General features: G+C 40.7%; 1 long non-coding RNA gene across 1 annotated transcript; it reads right to left on the minus strand.

The window, feature by feature from the left end:
* Positions 1-249: 249 nt before the first annotated feature.
* On the minus strand, positions 250-7,255 carry LOC145435505 (uncharacterized). The gene is made up of 3 exons (XR_013913863.1): positions 5,234-7,255; positions 4,113-4,190; positions 250-1,718 (listed from the first exon to the last, which is right to left on the minus strand). It is a non-coding gene; the product is annotated as an uncharacterized LOC145435505 (long non-coding RNA).
* Between the last annotated feature and the right edge of the window lie 7,894 nt (positions 7,256-15,149).

Below are 15,149 nucleotides of genomic sequence, written 5' to 3' on the forward strand. Positions count from 1 at the left end.
GGCCCAGATTCATCCTAGTGCCATCCGGTTGCACCGAGCGTGTCGACTCCTGGTGTTATCCAGTGGGTGACCACTGACCATCCATCAAGTCATTTCTGAGTCACAAACTGGCCACTGCAGGGACAAAGTCCGGTTGGGACCGATATCCATAGACTATCCACTGATCAACCCTCTGAATACTAGCTAGCTCCTGGACCTGCATATTTCCTTACCACAGGTTAGGCGACGCACAAATACACTTACACAAGATTGATTTTCAGGCAAAAAGCTTATATTATCGAATTGTCAACAATAAAAACTAAGCAGCAACGAGTAAAATTAACAACGGCTCTAAATCACGTCAAAATCAATCACTCACTCAAGTTCAAGACATACAATAAAGCAACAGGTGGACTCAAAAATATCACAAGCAGTCGATCAATTAATCAATCAGGCTAAAAATATGATGACTACGAAGTATGTACACTGGGAGGATTACAGAATACCACACATACACAACTTATCAGAAATACCAGAGGTTGGCAAGTTTTGAAAATCATTATAGGCAATAATAAAAACTGCAGCAAAGTAAAGCACAGCATTGAGTCAAAGCAACAATTGTCAATCAATCAAGGTAAAGAAGCATGCACACTGGAAGGATAACAGAATACGACACACGGACAAGTGTTGAAAAATTATGATAGGTCGAAGCAATAACCTAGAATTCTGCCTATGAGAATAAAACAAGACACGCACTGCATTACACATGCACATACACAAATGTATCAGAAAAACAGATGTTGACAAGTTTTGAAAATCATTATGCAAAAAGACATAGCGATACATTCAAAATTGCAATGCAGTAAAAAAGCACAGCATCGAGTCGAAGCAACAACTGTCAAATCAAGTTGCAAAATTACGTTCACTATATGAGAATACCATAGAAAAAAAAATTCAAAGTGGCAGGTTGAAGTTCTTCAATGACAGTAAAAAGACACGCACACTAGGGAAATACCTGACGTTGATATTTAAGAATTAAGATGGCAAGTTTTTAAGGTGAAGAGGTAATACGAATAGAGATACAAAAAAATAGGATGTTTTATTCTGGTCAATTGCTCATTACGACATCCTCCATGTGCAGATCTGTCACACATTGAGCAAGGTGCAGTACAACAAACAAAGCACTTCTACTTAGGTTTCGCCTACTTGTACTGCATGTTTTTTACTACTTCTACTTAGGTTTTTCAGACATAACCTGTTAGATAGCCCCTATAATGTAGCAAATAGTGAATGCAATTTAGAAATCGCACTATAATTGGAGTGCCATTACATATTTTTTGCGTACATCCTGCAATTTCGAAAGCGGCCAACTGCAGTAACCTGCAAGTGTGCGACTCGTTCTACTTTCGGAAAGTACTCAAGCAGTCACAATTTCAGATCCACCTTTACTTGAGCAGCAAGGATGACTCACTTTCACCCCTTTTTGATCGTATATACCGTGTCTAGAGCGGATGGAAATAATAATCAGCAGATTCAACTGTAACTTGTAAAAAATTCCACAGCAAGCAATGCACACTTGCAATCAACAATCTCTCTAGCTGGAAATATCTTCAATCTTCATACTGGTTCAACTTGCAACGAGGTCAAAAATTGGTATGAGGGAAATGACTTTATACTGCATTCTCTTCCTCATCTGCGTAAGACTGAGACAGGATATGGACTTGTTCTGCATTCTTGTCCTAAAATAATTAGCAAGAAAATCATTACAAGCGAACATGAAACGATCCTTCAAAATGCTGCCAATTCCGAACGCTTGCAAAATTCATTCAAACACTGACAAAGTACAGCATACTATGCATAAACGCACAAATCATGAATATTAAAATTTATGATCATTATAGAACAGTAGACACTAGGGGTGTTCAAAAAAAACTTTTTTCAAATTTGATTGGCTTAGCTGGCAAATCATTAGGTTACCTAAAATACCTTGCACAAAAATTTTGACTCATTTCAACCCGTAGATCAGGGGTGGGCAAACTACGGCCCGCGGGCCGCATGCGGCCCGCCACACCGTTCTGTGCGGCCCGCGAGAGTCTAAAGAAACTTTTTAAAAATATTGATGAAATGCATACTAAAAATCGAATTAATGCAGGGACTTGATTAAACATTTTAGTATATTTCACCATGATATTTTTAAGGAAGTGGATCTCAAACTGCTGGGCGCGCCCACCTTGAGGGGGTGAAAGCATCTTAAGAAGGGCGCGAAGCTGAGATCAACTGAAAAACTGTTCGCGCACCGCGCGATTTACATCCAATTCACCGTTGTTGTTCTGTATTTAGTCTCAATTTCATATTTAAAAATCTCTCATCCACAGTCGTAGCCTTCCATGCCATCAAACTACCCGTTAGGTTTGCTAGCATCCTGGTTGCGTTTTGTGATATGACGATGAAGGGGACACGTAATCTTTCACCATTGTACGGGGGCAAAGTTTGGTCTCTTGCAAAGTTTGAAAACCACTGTTCTAAGGTAAATAATTCCTAGATTATTTTTTATGTCTGGCGCGACAGACCGATAATAAAGCTTTCAAAGGTTCAAACTGCTAAAAATTACAGAAATCCTAAACGAGATTGACGTAATTCGGGTCACGAGTGTGATTTCAGATTGGCCACTCCAGTTTCAATTTTTTCAGTGAGGTTCTTATAAAAAACGATTCGCGCTTGTCTTAGGTAGATTCGTTCTCTGTATGCGTAGAATTAGGGTATTTATATTTTATCCATACACTGTACAAGCGTGTTTGAAGCTAACATGGTTATGATGCTGTCAGCATTGTGTATCCAGGAACTGAACCAAAAATGGAATTAACAAATCTATGAACCGATCGCTGCTGACAGATATAAATTTAAATCGTATTTTAAGAATCGGTACCACCGACTTTCATCCCTATAGTTTTGACAAATTGGTTGTTGAGGTCGACCAGCCAATGCAATCTCGCCACTGTTTCTGGCGCATGTACGATATCATCAACGAAATGCTTGGTTTGTTTTAAATGAGCATCTACATGTCCTCACTATATAATCAAATACCAATATTGTGTTTTGGTTTATAATCTCAATTTTATATAGTGCGGCCCGCGAATGGATTCAGATGTTGAATGCGGCCCGCGAGCTCAAAAGTTTGCCCACCCCTGCCGTAGATGCTGAGGTCATCCAATTCGAAAATTCCATCATTTTTCAAATAATAGTATTTACGGTGCCTAAGATGTAGGGATGCTTTTTTCCACTCATTTCCATCTTTACAGGGGCCTATGGTAGAGTTTGGATGAAGACATCGCCAGTTGACGAATAAAAGATATGACACGGTCACACGGATCAGCTGGAAATTAGTAGACTTCATTGAAATAGCTAATAGACACGTTCAAATGATGGTGATATACTTTGCAAATAAACTACTTTTCACACTAATATTAACGACCACGAAAATGAAAAAAAAACTGACACATAGGTAAAACAAGGGTAAATATATGAGTATGGTCATGGTCATAGGCGCCGAGTTACGGGGTGGCACCCCATTCAATATGCTGAAACGCAAGCCGTCTGCGATTTCAAATTTTCGTATATCTCTATTGTCTAGTCATTTCGATACGACATCAGCGCTGTCAATGAGCAAGTCCGTGATATCGCGTAAATGCCAACTATTTACCATTAACCGATACACTCGCAAATAATTGAATACGCAGCTTCGTAGGCGTCGACAAACTAATGCTTGAAACGCCCCAATAAATTGTAACCCGGGATTTCGACATGCATTTGTCGTGTTGTCAGACTAGGTTCCGACCCATTGTGCTGTATTCAGGTTGGCGAATTACTGATTAGATGCGCCAGGCGAGGCCTACAATAGAGAGAGAGAGAGAGAGAATCTTTATTCGTATACATTACATATCAACATAACACTACAAAAATGTCACAGTGAAATGCGACATGCAAGGTAGACGGGAGGCTCGATATGACAAAGTCTTCAGAGCCGAGCCACCCGGGACAGGAGAAATTTTCACAGTCGATAACTGCCCAACTTTATCAGTTGCCACTCTATTGGGAAACTCAGCGCTAATCAATTAAATATACCAGATACTCACCATTTCCAGTAGGAAATTCCCAGCAGAATGAACCTAGACGACTCTCTGTAGGAAGGGCTACTTGCTGAGACAACGTATCTGAACAGATAAATAACAGTCAGTGGCACCTCAAACACGCAATAACGGGCATGGGTTGATTAAACGCAGTCAAATAATGGTAATCTTATAGCTGGCGAACAGAGCGCAAAATTTAATAAAACAGGTCTCAATATAAAGCTACTTTCGCACTGATTCAGAAAATATAAATTAAAATCTGGTCCGGGCACTAAAACCCCCCGAAAATTGCCTTTAAAATCCGAAATCGGCATTGTTTCTAACAAAGGTAGCGGCAGTAGACAATGACAAATCAAATGTCTAGAACTGATTGTGACATCATTGAGCGCCTTGGCAAAGTCGTGCTGAATATATATTACAATGAAATTCATGAACCGCTGTGCCCAATGGAACAAACTGTTTTTTAGATCGGCCTGTTGCGTACCAAGAAATACGCGTTGATAGTAAATTTTATGATATGGTATATGTTCAGGCTTTTGTGCTATAATTTATATTTATCCAAATTTTTGAATGCGCGACGACGCATAAAATACACAAACTATTCACATTACGACTTATTCGCGCTACAGCGATTGATACGACTCGCTATACTCTGAGTCTGAGAATCACGGGGAACACGGCAAGCGACTTCGCCAGGGCGCCCAATGAGGTCACAATCAGTACGAGACATTGAACGGTCATTGTCTACCGATGTTACCATTGATAGAAACAATACCGACTTTGACCCTTCGAGGGCGATTTCCGGGCGTTCCAGTGCCCGGACCAGATTTTAATTTCATTTTTCGGAGTCAGTGCGAAAGTAGCTTTCGATTGAGACCCGTGCAATTAAATTGTTCGTTCTGGTCGCCTGCTCTAACATTAATGTTGAGTTATCAAATTGGAAGTTTCTACAGTCATCATTGCATGAGCTGAGCATAAAAAATTTCAAATAATTCATAACTTACATACGGTACCCAGCTCAGCTTTCTAGACTATATATAAGAGTTGAATAATTTTTTACAAATCAAACGGTCATAACTGCAGATTTCTTGCTGTTTTGATACCACATGGAGGAATTAAGCTCTAACCTGCATTTGGTAAATTGGTGATGCACTGTCCGTAAAATCACTACATTACTGGCAGATTTCTTCCTCCATTTTTCTTCAAGATGCTGAGATTTCTTTTCGAAATGTTTCGCCTGAGCTTCAGCAAGATCAGTATCACTGGTATCAGTGGAACATGTGCGTTTTCTTTGAATCTTCTCGTGACCACCCGAATCAGACCTTGAATCGGAATCATATTTGGTAGATCTTCATATCCGTCGTCTTTTCCCCGCATCCGATGCCGAGCTATCCAAGTTAGTATTGCAATATAGTACTGAAACCATATATATATAGGGCTGGGTAGAATTGAATATCGGTACTTCAATAATACAATTTGGAAGCCAAACATTAATATGATGATTGAAATACCAGCAACCACGACTCTTGAGTAGGGATGTCTATCACTCAATTTGGGTTACGGGTCTAATTCAAAAATTCTGATAGCTTGCGGTCAGTCAAATGTTTCTGTACCTTCCAATCCATTTCCAGTCATAAATCACAAAACAGTAACTCTTACCTTATGTTGATCAAGAAATCAGGTTTGGTTACAATAAAAGGACGTACTATAACAGTATCAACTCCAAACCTACCTACCTACCTACCTACCTACCTATACCGAACATCCGTCATAATAGCTCTTTAATACTATATAGGGATTCAATAACCAAGCGCATTTTCGTTGTGCACATACGCCACTTCTGACTATAACCGTATCATTATCATTGACTGACTACACTGCTACAACCAGTGGTTATGGTTAGGTAATCACCGAGCTAAGTGGCACACAGCAAATGTCGAAAATGCTTCTCGCCGCTGACAACAATTCACTTCTAAGAATCACGGTTCAAACTTCCCAGACGAAAATTTGAATCACGTGAACTAGGCTCGCTGCGCAATGCGCCACTGCGCATATGGATGAAAAAGGCTAATGATCTCATTCACTTCAGGCATGGCGCGACGCACGAGGAAAGCTCGTCAATCGTTGAGTGGTATTCAGTGGGGTAACATCACTTAGCTATATAACATCGGTAAAACATTATGCGGTACAAAAATTGTAATTGTCAAATTGTAAAGTTTATTACGTGCTCGAAATAAAAGTACGAAAGAGGATGTACCATTATCGAAGTCGATAATAGAGTATACCATTAACTATTCAATATACCAGCATATAATCCCTGTAAATTATATGGCGATCAAGTCAGATTCACTGTGCGCAGTCGCCATTTCTGCCGACCCATTGAACGCATTCAAGTGAAAAACGCTAAACATCTCACGGCATGACGCATGCGAAAAGTTCGTAACATCTTTCGGAATTGCGAATGTTCACCGCAGGAACAAACAGTAACACGACAGCTAATAGGGCACAGAAATGGCAATGTTTAAAAGCTTGAAATGTAGGCCCGACAGTGAATATTGACCGTTCAATGCCAGCATGCATAATCCGGTTACGTGACGTCGCTATGAAGAATCACGTCCAGTGACGATTTTCCTTCAAATTCTATTGAAATATTTTGAAATACTGAATGTGTGCAATTTGTGCATATCAGCGTCGGGAGTTAATGAGAGGTTGACTTTATAGCTGAAACAAAATGGAGCTATCCTCACACTGTCCGAATATGATATCCATTGGAATTCTGATTCGTGCTTTCAGTGGACTATCCCGAATATCGGTGTGTAAACGTGCGATTTTCTTTCGAACTGTACTCTTGAAACATTTTGAAAGGATGAAATATGTGCCCTTATCAGCAAGAACTTGAGTGGTTGACTTTTTAGCTGATACAACATGGAAATATCCGCACACTGTCAGATTATGATATCCACTGGAAATTGAATTGGGACTTTTAGTGGACTATCCGAAATGATTTTCTGTATGTATGTCCTAGGATATCCGAACCGGACATTTTCCAACGTGGATAGCCAAGTATTAGCCCACGTCTGTCCAAACGGACACTGGGACACTCGGACACTGCTTGGATAGCCCTAGGCAATTATGTGTTTGCTGGGAGGAGTATTTCGTTTACTGACCACCTCTGCTTACTGATGTCCAGATGCAGCCAATCTAGTTTATTTCACGGCCAAGCAAAGCAATGGCTGTAGCGCTGTTCATAGGAAGTTCTGAAGTTTTGGAAATGGGAGTTCAGCTAGATTAGGTATCAAGATTATATTGGCTGAATATATCGGGATGTCGGCGAAGGCACTGGTTATCGGATTTATCGGATTCGGGTAAGGCTCATGTCCATAATAATACAAAATATGACGACAAATGATAAGTAATGTGTTTCATAATATTTTGATATCTATTTACATTCAGATATTTTGCAAGCGCAGACTTGTATATTTCCTCATGGTCGATACCAACCGTTTCTCCAATGAGGTCGCATCTCTCGGTGTTACTTAGATTCAAGCAGAGTATGTCGGCTTGTTTGAGTAAACAGGCTTCAATGAAATTCAAACAATACAACGCACATATCAAACGATGAAGCGGAATGTATCGTGCCTACATAAAGTTACTTATTTACAATTACGATTTTTCGCGACTGTTAGACTGACTACAACCGTAGCGTCGTAATTAACAACAATTCAAGTATTCATGTTTCATTCATGATACGCAAATATCCGGTAATTAATAAAAGAAAAACGTTTTCGAACTATTCCAGTATGCAGTATGTCGTTGAAAAAAGTATTATATTATTGGATTTGCGTATATAGTATATAATTAAAGAAATAATATTATTTTTATCGAGGGACGTAGGAATTAGGATGAGGGGTGAAAACAAAACCGTGCTTTGTCAGATAAGACGATATATAATATCCGGTGGTCTGGTTAGTTAGCCAGACGAAGTAACGATGCAGCATCGTGATCTGAAATCGTATTGTAGATTGCCAACCCACGGATAGATGCGCAAGATGTGAGTCACGGATGAATGCACCGACAAACGTACTGCAGAGCCGGCTAAAACCAGCCAACTTTGTAGTCCTAGAGCTGGCGATTCAAGCGTCCAAATTTGATGCATCTGGTCTTTATCGTAAGCTATTGATGCACTAATTCCGAAAGTACAAATTAAAATCTCGTCAGGGCAATGTAACTGCTCCAAAATAGCCGTTTAAGGCCGACTGTTCTGAAAAGTGAGAGCGCCGCAGCAGCATGACCACAACAATGACCAATTACTCCCAGCGATTGTTCAGAACAATGCCGATTCCCAGACTTTCACGACTATTTTGGGATGGTACCATTGCCTAGAAATATACTTTTATTACGGAATCAGTGCGACACTAGCTTTTGATTAGGTCCATACATATCAAATTTCGACGCTTGGATCGTTAGCCATGGGACTATCAATTCTGCTGCTTTTAGCCGGCTCAGCAGTTCGCTTCTCGGCGTATTCAATCGTGAGTCACGTGTTGCGAATCCATCCGTTGGTTAGTAATCTAATAATTGTATACAATGGCAGCCGAGGCCAGCATAGCGGTAAAAATAAAAAACTTCGCCCGCAAGGGCGCAGTCAAGGGCTTCCGCGAATGGATCCACCAAATTCCTTGTCGATATTTAAAGAGAATGCATTATAAGTCAATTATTTTATGTTGTGCTTGTCAGGTCTCAATAGCAATTTAATGTAATTGAAATTGTAATTGAGCAAAATTTTTGTCAAATTACAATTACAATTACAATTACACAAAATAAAAATGCTTCAATTACAATTACATTACAATTACATTGAAATATGTAATTAATTACATTCAATTACATTACAAATTACAATTGATCCAACTCTGCTACGTGGTAGTGAATACGGTATTCTCACAGCTCATTCAACCGCTGGACATCTGCGACGTGCAGTGACTGTGTATAAGTTTGTGCGTCGTTGGAAATATCATTTATGAGTCGGTTGTAAAAGAACCTTGCGGTTAAGGACTTAGTCAGTAAATGGTTGCATTTGTTTAATGTGCTGTTCTCAGGCATCACAGTTTTTATGAGCAGTTTATATCGCTGGTAACTAATGCACGGGTAAAAATCGATAGGAGAGTTTTAAGAGTCGCGGACTCATAGCGAAGGGTAATCGTCTCCTGAAGAACTGCAATTGTTTCATCTCTCCAAAATATATTTAATCGAATGGTGAATTACAAGATGCTGAATACAATATGCATACGTAAGCGCACAATACCATAGTTTGTAATCTAGGAAGTGGATTGGATATAACATTTTCATAAAATGAAGACCTATTTAGATACTATCAGCTATTCCCCTGCGATACTGCCTACTAGATATTAAAATAGTGAAAATAATCGGTGCATTGCTGAAGACTTGGATTCAAGGATTACTATCAGAGACGACAAATGAGTCTAAAAGTACTCTTTCATAGTCACGGCTAATTCGATAAAAATGTCAATTGTTGAATGGTGGTGACCACTGGTTTTCAAGCTTTGTGAGCTTTGTTAGCATTGTGATTGAGGAGAGTACAGGCACATTAGAGCTTGGTATCATATGATGTTGCTTCAACTTCAGTCTCGCGAGGATACGAGAAGAGAAAATAAAGTCACGATACTCTGTGTTCGGCTCTTTAGCTCAATCTAACTCGGGAACTCATAACGGTTTAATAACGGTAAAGCAAAATTTTGACTACCACCTACATCTGAGTTTTTGTGGCATATCGCGGCCCGAGCCTCACCCATGAAAAGGAATTCGTTTTAAATATTGCAGTTGTATGCTACGATTTTACGAACATGTATGACGGACAGAACGCGCACAAATCACAATTCTACCCAAAACAGCTCTACGAAACATGTCTGATTGCAAGAACGGAACTATTACTTGCCGAGTACGGAGCATATCCATGTCGTAAGGTTTGGCCATCCAGCATCGGTTATTTTTAGACCAAAGTTTTGTCGCCGCTTATGTTTTTGGCACCGCATTTTATAAGCGTCTTGTTGGCCAAAACTTTACGTTCTCATGTAACCCAACGCAGAAGGGGTTGGCCTCGAAATGAATCTCATATGCCTGAACTCGTTCGTTGCACACCCCTACACTAGTTCAACCCAACGGTCTTCGACCATTTTCTCATGAAAAACTAGTCAGACAAATCTTATCCTAATTGTCATGATAAAGAAAGATTTCCTTCTTGTCTCGCTTATTGGCTACATTACCCATCATAGTGACCTTGGATATGTAAAGACGATCGCAGGATTTGGCAGTAAATTCAACAAATATTTGTCTACATCGTCTACATCAGTGCTCTTCGACCGGAGTTTTCGTACACCCTAGGGCAGAGGTGGGCAACATACGGCCCGCGGGCCGGATCCCGCCCGCGAAGGGATTTTGTCCGGCCCGCGGACAGTTTTTCGTCTTATATGATAATGTGGCCCGCCGGCCCCAGTCTTCCGAGATTCCCAACTACTTGCTTACATACATTTTAGTGGTTGTATGTTTTTATACATATGTATGTACAGTAGGGCTGTTCAAAAATAACTTTTTTTCCTGAATCTTGCTGGTTACTTGATTAAATCGTTAGGTTGCCTTGAAAAACGACGCATACCAAATTTGAATTCATTCCGACAAATATTCGCGGGTTACGTAGAGTTTGAAAATTTTGGATTTGCCCAGAAACGCAAAAAAAAATTTTTCTCAAATTTTTTTGCCAACCCCATGAAATTGTTGGGCTGTCTTCAAAAACTATGCAAAACAAATTTGACTCAATTCCAAGCTGTAGAACCGGAGTTATTTCAGTTTTTATTCGATAATTCTGGGATTATCCTTGATTGGTGGATAATCCAAGAATTCACACCGTAAAACTGGAATAACTCCGCTTCTACGGCTTGGAATTGAGTCAAATTTGTTTTGCATAGTTTTTGAAGACAGCCGAACAATTTCATGGGGTTGGCAAAAAAATTTGAGAAAAAATTTTTTTTGCGTTTTTGGGCAAATCCAAAATTTTCAAACTCTACGTAACCCGCGAATATTTGTCGGAATGAATTCAAATTTGGTATGCGTCGTTTTTTAAGGCAACCTAACGATTTAATCAAGTAACCAGCAAGATTCAGGAAAAAAAGTTATTTTTGAACAGCCCTAATGTACAGCGAGCGAGGGTGGAGCTTACGCGTAAGTTCGTCGAAGTGAGAAGACTTGCATTATCGGCATTTACGATGTACTGAACCCTAATGTCATTTGTGATAATAATGGTGTTTGTCGACGACAATGGTCATTTACACCAGGCCGATATTTCTTATTTTTGATTCCGTAACCGCCGACTTGTAGCACGGCGCACACTTCTAGGCTTTTGTAAGACACCGATTATGCCAGGTGTCGCCAACTGAAAACGGGTCGCGGGCCAATTTCAAATTTCAAGGCCGCGGCCCGCATGAATTTAATATCGAGATAGACAGGCCGCACAGTTTAACAACCACACTATCTCGTCACCTACTTAACCCTAATGCACTGATATCTTGGTAAATTTGGGGTACCGGGCTTATTGAACGCCTTGAAATCTTAATGAAGGATTGCACCGTGTGTTGATTGATCAGAGAGAAGCAGACATGGTGGTACCTGTATGACAGGGATGGCCAACCTGCGGCCGTAGAAGCATATTTGTGCGGCCGTGGACACGTAATTCAATTAGTAGGTGTTGGCAGCCGTCGACGTATAATTTGAATTTACGAATTGACTCCCGATTTCTTGAAAGATTTTTATTATTCTTGAAATTTTCTTCGCGCAGTGCGCGATTCAATGCGACTTTATTTTTCGATTTTAATATAGTTGCGCACTTTGCAATCAGAGCCCCACAGTACAGTTGCGAACAGATGCGCCACATATTAAAATACCAACTCGGAATCGTGTTCTCCTCACTATATCGACAATCCTGACGGGAGGTCAAGACATGCAAAGAACAGCATGCAACAAAGTGACTAATAATAATTGGCATGCCCTGACCGACCCTCCACCAACTCTACCGGTGAATCTGATCACATGGGATGAGAAATAATATGTAGAACTACTAATTTTATTGACTAAATCCATGAATGAATCCGAAAAAATTTTCGCGCTTGGCGCGACTATGAACAGCCTACATTATTTAATAGATTAGTACGAAGTTCGCCGGAAATGGACATAGACACTTTAACATGAGTATTTGGCGTCCTGCTAGTTCATTACGACTATTCCCTGGAATGCGGCCGTAGGCTACATGAGTAGTCGAAATGCGGCCGTGACTGGCAAAAAGATTGGCCACCCTTGCTATATGACAGTGCTGTTCTCAAATCCACATTGTCTTCGTCATTTTTGTGCGAGAAATGGCTTTGAAGTTGCATTGCTGTCATTAAAATACATTCATTAAATACGATTTATTTCTGGTATACGTGGATAAATGGGCGAATAATGTAGCGATTCTGCAATTCGGCCCGCCAAGTACTTAATTTTACTATATCCGGCCCGCCGACTTGGAGAAGTTGCCCGCCCCTGCCCTAGGGTGTACCAGAATTTTCAAAGGGTGTACCACTCGAATGGGGTGTACAGGGGTGTACTAGATCCGAATTACAATGAGCCGATGGCTAGCTATCACAAAGGCAGGTTTATGCGTCAGTACAGATTGACGCACAGGTTAATGAGCAATGGCAGTGCTCTTCAACCGGGTGTTTCGTATACCCCAGGGTGTACCATAATTTTTGAAGTGTGTACCAGTCGGATTGGGTGTACAGGGCTGTACCAGATCCACATTATGATGGACCGATGATACGATGACTATAGCTATCACAATAGATACGCCAGTTTACGCTTCAAAACTGGTTGACTGGATGTGTAATATCGTATAATATAATGTCATAAGCAAATGTTTCTCATCAGTTAACCTTAGGTAATGGACTTATTTCGTCCTTTTCGAGGGTTCCATACTATTACCAAGAATGCTATTACCGAGAATGGACACTACCGAGAACGGACATTAGTGAGAATGGACATTACCGAGAACGGAAATTACCGAGAATGGACATTACCGAGAATGGCCAATGCCAAGAATCTGGCTTAATGTAACGGACGTTGTCGAGAAATTTATACCTGAGAATCGATACCGAATGTGGCAACGTCTTGATGCACAAACCCGGCCTGTTCATATGCCTAACATGCCTGTATTGCTTGTATTGCATTCTCGGTAATGTCCATTCTCGGTATTGACCGGACACCCTTTTCGAGTAGAGCAGGGTGGAGTTAGAATGTGTTCAGCTTGCGACATCTGTCTGACGATTCTCGAGGAAACCACCGCTACTGCTCAGACATTTTGAATTGGTGCTTCCTGCGGCAAGCTTATGAATAGGGCAGAATACATGCTTGCGCAGCCAGGGGGTCGAGTTTGCGAACCACTGCGTTAGATGGTGGTCCAGTAACCTCGAGCCCTGATTCGTATTTAGCATTTCCTATACGTTGCAGCCTTGCTCAAATGTTCATTCTTATGTCGGCAAGGCCATGGGTGCTCAACCTGCGGACGTACGGCCTCGTTCAGCCGTAAACCCATAATTTTGCGACCTTCTACACATGTTTAAATTAGCGTGTGTTGGCGGCCGTCATTATGCAACCAATTGTTGCTGGTTCGAGTATCGGCTCAGCCATGTTTTTATGTGTCGGAGGTTTATCTAGGCTCCTCGTCGCCGTCGTAGCGTCTTGAAAAGCCTAGCTAGAAGAAGAGTGAGCCGAGCTCCAAAGTCAGCAGCAGAGTCCTGAAAGTGGACGCACGTTAGCGAGAGAGAATGAAGAGTGGAAGTGCGCGTGCAAGCGAAAGTCATCCTCATTACCCAAAGCAAAGACACTAAACTTTAAGAAATGCACTGTCGAGGCGCACAAATTCTAAACATGCGATCATCGCCACTGTCATTGATGTGTAATAGTAGAAATACTAATATTAACAATACAAACAATCCTGGTGGGTGGCCAAGAAATAACAACATGCAACTAAGTGATTAATAAAAACCAGAAGATGCATCATTAATATTGTGCCCAATATTTTCGAAGACACCGTTCATCAGCTCTATGGGTTATAATCTGATCACATGAGCTGAGAATGAATAAACTTTTGACAAGAATATGTGAAACTACCAACATTTTCGATGAAATCCACTCAAGGGGCAAAATTTTCGCGCTCCGCGCGACTGCACACAACTCTAGTACCTTTTCTTGACATTTATACTCGCGATTTCGGTAGATAAATTATATATTGTAATAAGCCTGCTGGGATGTTTTGCTTCTACAATAAGAATATTTACGCAAGGCATATCTCAAGAAATAATAGTAAAGTCACAAAACACCAACCACAAGGGCTCTCCGAGGTGTTAAGTTCCCAGTATAAAATTTCATATGAGTATTTGTCGTCCATGGGCCATGGCGACTCCTCGCTGGAATCCGGACCTATTTTATATGTAATCAAACTGCGGCTTTCTGCGTTGTCGGTGTATTATATGGTCAGGGGTGTACAAGTTTTGAGAAAATGTTAAAAGGGTGTACCACGACGAAAAAGGTTGAAGAGCACTGGTCTACATAATAACAGATAGCTCTGGCACCGTGTCGACTCAGGATTATACTCTTTGTGGTCCACACTTTATTAACTCTTGAAGGGAAAAATTTGCGTTACAGTAACTTGCAAATGCGAGTCTGTAATGATGGTGTTTACTACTACTCTCGTGCCTCGCGTTAACAGTTATCACGAAAATATGGCGACTGTTTTGCGAAATGAAGCAGATAGTCAATTTGACGTCATTTTTCCAGCCTGTCGCGGGCTCAGACGGTCTGACACACTGTATGTCTGCCGCTACATCATAGCTTCCAAACCATGCAGCATGCTTTTGGCTACGTAATAATGATTGTGCGAAAATATCAATTCACTGCGGTTTGGAGAGCTACGATTAGTGGCGCGTCATAAGTTGAACA

This window comes from Botryllus schlosseri, chromosome 3, assembly GCF_051294905.1.
Source record: "Botryllus schlosseri isolate E-star chromosome 3, Bs_hap1, whole genome shotgun sequence".
NCBI lineage: Eukaryota > Metazoa > Chordata > Ascidiacea > Stolidobranchia > Styelidae > Botryllus > Botryllus schlosseri.